Here is an 8,634-nt window from a genome sequence, read left to right on the forward strand (position 1 = left end):
TTGTTGTTGTTTTAATCCTCCTTCTAGAAAAATTGTTGAAACTTTTAACTATTACTTTAGTCCTTGATGGTCTAAATTGTCTCCTTTCTAATCATTTGTGTTTTTGTCCTCTGATGAATTTTTCCCTCATCACAAATATGATTCATAGTCATGGCTTTCTTGCATCAAGAGTTTCTTATTAGCTGCAGATAACTCTCTGCTTTTCCATTGGCAACTACTCAAACTCCCATCATTTATGTGTAGAGTCATTATCAAATAATAATGTAGCTTGAGTTATGATTTTTACTAACTAATGTCTAGATCCATGTGGTAATTGAAGCTCAGGTTATACATTATGTTCCTGTTGTCTATCAGCACAGGTCTGTTTCTGGGAATTTTCTATTTTTTTTTTTTTTTTTCTGTGGTTCTATGGTAAATAGAGTTATGTTCAACTATAACATTTTTGGGAATTTAAGGTAGAAATAGTAGAACAAAGCCACATTACATCCTCTGTCACATTCTTTTTTGCCCCTCTGTTCTTCCATCAGCTTCAAGCACCTTTGTATTGTTGCTGCTATGTGCTGTTGAGTCTGCCGTGACATAGAGATCCTATGCACAACAGAATGAAATACTGCCTGGTCCTGCGCCACCCTCAAAATGCCCACTATGCTTCAGCCCATCATTGCAGACACTGTATCAATCCATCTAATTGAGGGTCTTCCTCTTTTTGCTGACCTTATATTTTATCCTGCATTATTTTCTTCTCCAGGGACCTGTTCTTTCTGACAACATGACAAAAGTAGGTGAGACAATGTCTCAACACTCTCTCTTCTAAGGAACATTCTGGCAGCACTTCTTCCAGGAAAGATTTGTTTGTTCTTCTGGCACTCCACGGTGTTTTCCGTATACTTCTCCAAAACAACAATACAAAGGCATCAACTCTTCTTCAGTCTTCCTTACTCATTGTCCAATTTCCACACTCATATGAGATGACTGAAAATACCAGGGCTTGGCTTAGACACAGCTTAGCCTTCAAAGTGACATCTTTGGTCCTTAACACTTTAGAGAGATCCTTTGCAGCAGATTTGCCTAGTGCAATATGCCTTCTGATTTCTTGATTGCTGGTTCTATGGTTTTTGATTGTGGATCCAAGTAAAATGAAATCTCTGACAATTTCAATCTTTTCTCCATTATCATGATGCTGATTATTGTTCTAGTTGTGAAGATTTTTGTTTTCTCTATGTTGAGGTATAATTCATACTGAAGACTGTACTGTTTGACCTCCCTCAAGTGACTGCTTCAAGTCATCTTCACTTTCAGCAAGAAACATTGTATCACTTCTTGGTCACACCCAGCTACCTAGAGGGACCAGAGTAGTTGAACCTGTGGGCTCGGGACTATAGTCACAGGGGACATTAAGCTCAATTGGCATAACATACTACATAAAGCATTGTTCCACCTCCTACTTTGGTGAGTAGCAACTGGGATCTTAAAAGCTTGCAAGTAGTCATCTGGATGCCATAATGGGTCTCTTCTCGTCCAGATCAAAGAATGAGGAAAACCAAAGATTAGTGGAAACAATTAGTCCAAGTGACTGGTACACCACATGATCCACAGCCTAAGCAGCTATGAGACCAGAAGAACTAGATGATGCCTGGCTACCTCTGTCAACCACTTGGAGGAGGATCTAGGTAGGAGATCCTGGATAGAGAGAGAGAACAATGTGGAACAAAACTCAAAATCATTTGGAAAAAAAAAAAGGGGAACCAGGTGTGCTGGTCTGATAGAGCCTGGTGGAACTGCTGAGACTATGGCCCCTAGCTGCCCTTCAGATCTGGAATTGAACCCACACCTGTGGCTTCCAGCCAAACAAAAGACTGCCATATGAGTTGAACTTTTACCTGAGGTAGATACACTCCTTGGAGAAAACAATCATGAGAGAGTAGAAGGGCTATGCACAAGGAGACAGCTCAGGGGACAGGAGTGCATGGAGGGATGGACATAGGGAAGAGGTAATTATGGGGAGGAAGGGGGAGGGGAGCTGGTGCATTGGTGTAAATTGTAGTCAATATCATGAGATAAAGTGTATGTGAACTGTTATATGGAAAGTGAATTTACTCTGTAAACTTTCACCAAATAACAATTAAAGAAAAAAAAATGGTTGTATCATCTGCATATTGCAAGTTGTTAATGAGTATTCCTTCAATCCTGATGCTGCATTTTTCTTCATATAGTCCAGAATGTGGAACAGGTTGAATACATATGGTGAAAGGATACAACCCTGATGAACACCCTTCCTGATTTTATACTATGCAGTATCCCTTGTTCTGTACCAATGTTAGCCTCTTGGTCTATGTCCAGGCTCCTCATGAGTATAATTAAGTTTTATGAAATTCCCATTTGTTGCAATGTTATTCATAATTTTTTATGATCCACACAATTGACTGCTTTGCATCATCAATTAAATACAGGTAGACATCTTTGCTTTCAGCTGAGATTCATCTTACATCAGCAACAATATCTCTTGTTTAACAGCCCCTTCTGAATCCAGCTTGATTTCCTATAAGTTCGTTGTCAATCTACTATTGCAATCCTTTTTTAATTATCTTGAGCAAAATTTAACTTGTCTGTGATGTTATTTTATTTCATTTTTTGTGATACTAATGATACTCTTTGATAATTTTCACATTCTGTTAGATCACCTTTATTTGGAATGGGCACAAATATGAATAATTTCCAGTCACTTGTCCAGGTAAATGTCTTTCAAATTTCTTGGTATAAATGAGTAAGTGCCTGTACTTCTGCATTTGTTTGTTGAAACATCTTAATGGGTATTCTGTCAATTACTGGATCCTTGTTTTTCACCAGTTTCCTTAAGGTAGCTTGTACCCCTTTCTTCAGTACCATTGGTTCCTGGTCACATGCTACCTCCAAAATAGCTGAACATTGAAAAGAACAAGAGTTCTTTTTGCTACAGTGACTCTGTGTATTCCTTCCATCTTCTTTTGATGCTTCCTGCATTGTTCAGTATTTTCCCCATAGAATCCATCATTTTTGCAACTCGAGGCTCAAACTCTTCCTTCAGTTCTTTCAGCTTAAGCAATGCTGGGCATGTTCTTTTTTTTTTTTTTTTTGGTTTTTCTTAACTCTAGATCTCTGTACATTTCATTTTAATACTTTCCTTGTCTCTTTGAGCTGCCTTTTGAAATTCTGTTCAGTTCTTTTATGTCATCATTTCTTCCATTCGCTTTAGATACACACTTTCAAGAGCACATTTACCTCAGGTGGACACATGCCCTGGAGAGAACAATCATGGGAGAGGGAAGGGCTGCTTATGCACAGGGAGATAGCTCAGGGTGCAGAAGAGTATGAAGGGATGGACACTGGGAGGAGATGACTATGGGGAGGAAGTGGGAGGGGAGCTGTTGCATTGTAAATTTTGGTCAATGACATGAGACAAGGTATATGTGAACTGCTGTATAAAAAGTGAATTTACTCTGTAAATCTTCACCCAAATCCAAATAAAATTAAAAAAAAAAAAAAAAAAAAAAGAGCAAGTTTCTTCTGACATTGAGTTTGGTCTTTTCTTCCTTTCCTGTCTTTTTAATGTGCTTTTGCTTTGTTCATGTATAATGTTCTTGATGTCATCCCACAACTCATCTGGTCTTTCACCATTGTTCAATTCATCTAATTTATTTTTCAGACAGTGACTAAATTTAGGTGGGATATAATCATTGTCTTATTTTGGATCTCATGGATTTATCTTAATTTTCTTTAGCTTCAACTTTAACTTGCATATGAGGAAGTGATGGTCTGTTCCACAGTCAGCCCCTGGTCTGGTTTTGACTGATGACACTGAGCTTCACCATCGCCTCTTTCCATAGATTTATTCAATTTGATTCCTGTGAATTCCATCCGGCAAAGTCAGTGTGCATAGCCCTTTGTGTTTTTGAAAAAAGATATTTGCAATGAATAAGTCTCTGGTCTTGTAAAATTCTATCATACAATCTCTGGCATCATTTCTATCACCAAGGCCATATTTTCTAAATACTGAGGATTTTTCTTTGTTCCAACCTTCATGTTTCAATCACCAGTAATAATCAATTGATCTTGATTGCCTGTTTTTTCAATTTCAGACTGCAGACATTGTTAAAAATCTTCAGATCGTTCATCTTTGGCTTTAGTGATTGGTACATAAATTTTAGTAATAGTAGTGTTAAGTGGTTTTCCTTGTAGGCAATATATTATCCTATTACTGACAGGACTATACGTCAGAAAAGATTTGGAAACATTCCTTTTTTCAACAAATGTGACCTTATTCCTCTTTAATTTGTCATTCCTGGCATAGTAGATCATATGATTGTCTGATTAAAAATGATCAAATCCAGTCCATTTCAGCTCACTATTGATCTTTATGCATTCTGTTTCATTTTTGACAACTTTCAATTTTCCTACATTCATAGAGATTCCATGTTCCAATTAGTAATGGATGTTTGCAACTGTTTCTTCCCATTTGGAGTCATGCCTCATCAGCAAATGAAAGTCCTGAAAGCTTTATTCCATCAATGTCATTACGATCAACTGTACTTTGATGAGGCAGCTCTTCTCCAGTCACATTTTGAGTGCCTTCTAACCCAAGGTGCTCATCTTCTGGCACTATATCAGACAATGTTTCACTGTTGTTCATAAGGTTTTCAGTGGCCATTTTTTTTCAGAAGTGGATGAAGCCATCCTTCTTCCCAGTCTGTCTTAGTCTGAAAGCTCTACTGAGACTTGTCCACCATGGGTGATGCAGCTGGTATTTGAAATACCAGCAGATATTTCAGGTACTGTAGGGTGTTTTTTTTTTTTTTTTTAATTTTATGTCTGTTGTACTTGAAATTAAAAACAAAATAAACTCAATGCTACATTGAGAGATAAGAGCGGACCTAAGATTTAGAATTTCGTTGAATTGCATCTGATGAGTATCAGTAGGAAAAATGTTACTACAGAGATGTTAGCCAAGTTTCAGTTAGATGTTTCTGCTGTTCTCCATTAGATTGTGTGATTTAGAACAGTGAGGGAGATGCCAGACTATAAATTGCTGAAAGAATGTGTATTTAGGGAATAGAGGCAATGTACATAGGCTTTTTTAATGGAAAATAGTTGCTATCAGTTTGGCTACAAACAACATCTATTTTGCTTTGCCACCTGTTTTTATACTTAAGTGAATATGAACTCAGTTGATGTTCTGGGAATTCATAAAATGGAATCATAAAATCTGACCCTGAAGACTAGAAATCTAAAGCTTTATCACTGTGGTCATATCTTTGTACTCACGGACTCTTTGCTGGCTGCTCATTTAATGATATAATGACAGTTTCTCCAACAGAGAGTTCTAATTGTGACTCATCAATCTCACACTGTCCTTGGAGGTGGAGGAGCTTCCTCACTTACAATTACTTCTATACTAAATAGGCATTTAATTATTTAACAATGTATTTAATTAAGCAACTTAATTAGTAATTGTGGTAGTTGAGTTTGTTTGTCATCTTGGCTTGGACATGGTTGTATGGCCAGGAAACTGGATGTAGTATTCCCCATGATGAGAATGGTAATCAACTCCATGGTGGAATCTACTGTGAGCAGCTGAGTAGATGCCTTAGGGATGTGGTCTGCTTCCTGTAAATAAGGAGAAGCCTTGGGAATGGTCTCTAGCTTATGGCACACTTGAACACTGCATGTAGCTGTGTCATTCAGCAGCCTGCCATGCTCTGCCGATCTTGGGACTTTTAATGGACTTGAATTAATGGCTTGCTGTGTGGTTGGTAACATTGGATTGGGACTGTGCCTTGTTACTTGCTGATGTTGGGTTTGTCAGCCTCAGCAGCCAGCAGTTGAGTGGGCTGGGAGTAGGGGCTTGGAGTGGGCTGGGAGTAGGAGGCAGAGCTGGAGCCTAACTTGAGGGGCTTTCACCCAGCCCCATAGCCTAGCACTTTGAACTCAGACTTAATGCATCCAAATTATAAGAGTAAACTCCTGTTTGTTAAAGCCATCCCATTTGTGGTATATTCCTGTCAGAGCAGCATTAGGTTACCAGAACAGTAAGTAACCTACTAATGAGAAGTAACTTTTTTATAGTTAAAGTTTAACTATAGTCTTATAAATGAAATTTGTATATCCATGCTTACACATATTATAATTAAACACCACTTTTGCTAGTGCTGAAGTTTTTTTTTTTTTTTTTTTATCAGAATCTTCTTGGAATTATAACACTTAATGTGGAATAAAATGCTTTCAAATCTTTAATAAATGTAATTCAATAATAGGCATGAATTAATGTACAACTGAAAAGCTCAAGTGGCCCTGTGGTTAAAATGTGCACCTGCTTAAGGGAAGGTCCATGGTTCAAACCCACTAGCTTCTCCATGGAAGAGAGATCTGGCAATCTGCTTCTATAAAAAATTTAAAGCTTTGGAAACCTCATGGAGTAGTTCTCTGTCCTATATGGTTGCTACAAGTTGCAATCAACTCGGTGCCAGTGGGTTTACTTTGATTTTAGTTGAATGCCCTATGAAGGTTTCTCATTTGACAATACTTAAATTTTTAAAAAAAGGAGCTCTGGTGGCACAGTGCCTAAGGCATTTGACTGAAAATTGGAAGGTTGGTGGTTCAAACCCACCAGCCACTCTGCAGAAGGAAGACTGGACAATCTATTTCTGTAAAGATTTAGCACCTTGGAAACCCAATGGGGGTTGCTATGACTCAGAAATGACTTGATGGCAGTAGGTAAGTTTATAAAACTAAATTTCACTTATGTCTTATTTGTCTTTGACATGAAGCTATAATTCACAAATAATAAATTGAAAATAAAATATTTCAAAAGGAAAATTGGAAATGAAGAAGACTAACCATTTTTTTTTTTTTAGGAGCTCTGGTAGCTTAGTGTCTAAGGCACTTGACTACTAACCAGAAGGCTGGAGGTTCAAACCCACCAGCAATTCCACGGAAGGAAGGTTGGGCAATCTACTTCCGTAGTGATACTGCCTTGGCAACCCAAGGAGGGGTCGCTATGAGTCGGGTCTGACGTGATGGCACATAACAACAACAATCATTTTCTAATGCATTCAATCAATGGATATTTGATAAACATTAAATATAATTATTCCATGTACCTTAATTCATTTAATATGGTATTTATCTATTTAAAGTCAGTTTCAGGAATCATTACTATATTATTATAATGACACAATCAAATTAAAGAAATATTCTAATTGACTAAATTTAATAGGATTCCAGGACTCCCATCTGAATTTTGTTAAGCAAATCAGTAACTGTATTGGTTAATCTCTTTTTTGTATGCTTTTTTTAAAAGAATTTTTATCAACCACATATTTTATATGATAATACCCAGATCATCAATCAAAAGGGAGACAGTTTTCACAGAGGTTCAGAGCTTGCTTTTCTTAATTAGACCTGAGTTCTAGGCCTAGTTTATGCAATTAACCAGTTGTCTAATCTTTAACTATTTAATATTTTAAGCCTCTAAGTTTATTTGATTTAATACAATAATCATAACTCTACATTTGTTTCCTGTATGTATGTAAGGAAATACTTCAAATGAATCATTTATCCCATAGCCTAATACACCTTAGAATATGTATTTATTCATATTAGATGCTAATTATGTATCAGGCACTGTTTTTGGCATTGGGGATACAGAAGAGAGAAACAAAGTCATATGTTAGCCTTCACAAGGAAATTAACAATTAAACACATGAACAGGATGAGATAAGAACTTTGAAGAAATCAAAGTGTAGGGTAGAAACTGGAAAAGGGGAATGCTGTAAGGAGCTCTGGTGGTGTGGTAGTTAAGGTATTTAACTGCTAATCAGAAAGTTGGTTGTTCAAACTCACGAGCTATTCCATGTTAGCTAAGAGTCAGAATCGACTTGATGGCAGTAATTTTGTATTTTTTTTTTTAAATGGAAGACTAGTGGTCATGGAAAAGTTTTAAATGAAATGTCATTGTTGAAAAATTTAAGATGGAGAGACATCTGTATATCTGGGGAAAGGGTGTTGCCTGCAGAAGGAACAAAGCACAAAGATACTAAGTCAAAAACTTCCTTGGAATATTCTAGGAAAACTTATTATCACTTAAAAAACATTCTTGTTAAGGTTATTTTGCGTCAATAGAGTTTTGGAGTAGTATAAAAATACAAAACTTTATTGCTGCCAAAGATTTCACTAAAAATAAACCAGGAAAACCTGGCCCGCTCCATGTGTACCCCAATTAAAAGTACAAAGTTGCAGGAATCTAGAAGCAAAAATAGGAGTTTCTTTAAATTCATTGGAATTAAAATAGATTAAAAGTCTATGTGTAGAGATTCAAAATGGAGTCTTGTCAGTAAGCACCATGCTATTTCCCTCTAGCATCTAAGTGCTTAAAAAATTAGGTACAGCAGTTTGAATTGGGGATTTTGGTGCTCTGAAGAGCTCACTGAATCAGAGTGCACCAAACACAGAAAGGCACAATTAGAAGAAAGGCACAGGGAGATTATTTAAGAAAGAGCTACCTGGCGGAGGACGGACTGGCAGCCAAGAGAGGCCATTGGAAACTTCCCTGGGGCAGTCACTGACTGGCGGGTGAGGGCAGCCACCTGAGATCCCCATGAG

The 8,634-nt window shown here is 37.2% G+C and overlaps 1 protein-coding gene across 1 annotated transcript in view; it reads right to left on the bottom strand.

Moving 5' to 3' along the window:
* Positions 1-8,634, bottom strand: part of CSMD1 (CUB and Sushi multiple domains 1) — a 972,765-nt gene that overhangs the window by 943,922 nt on the left and 20,209 nt on the right. The window lies entirely within an intron of this gene.

This window comes from Orycteropus afer, unplaced genomic scaffold (genome assembly GCF_000298275.1).
Source record: "Orycteropus afer afer isolate SDZICR_OR568_19922 unplaced genomic scaffold, OryAfe1.0 scaffold00125, whole genome shotgun sequence".
Lineage (NCBI taxonomy): Eukaryota > Metazoa > Chordata > Mammalia > Tubulidentata > Orycteropodidae > Orycteropus > Orycteropus afer.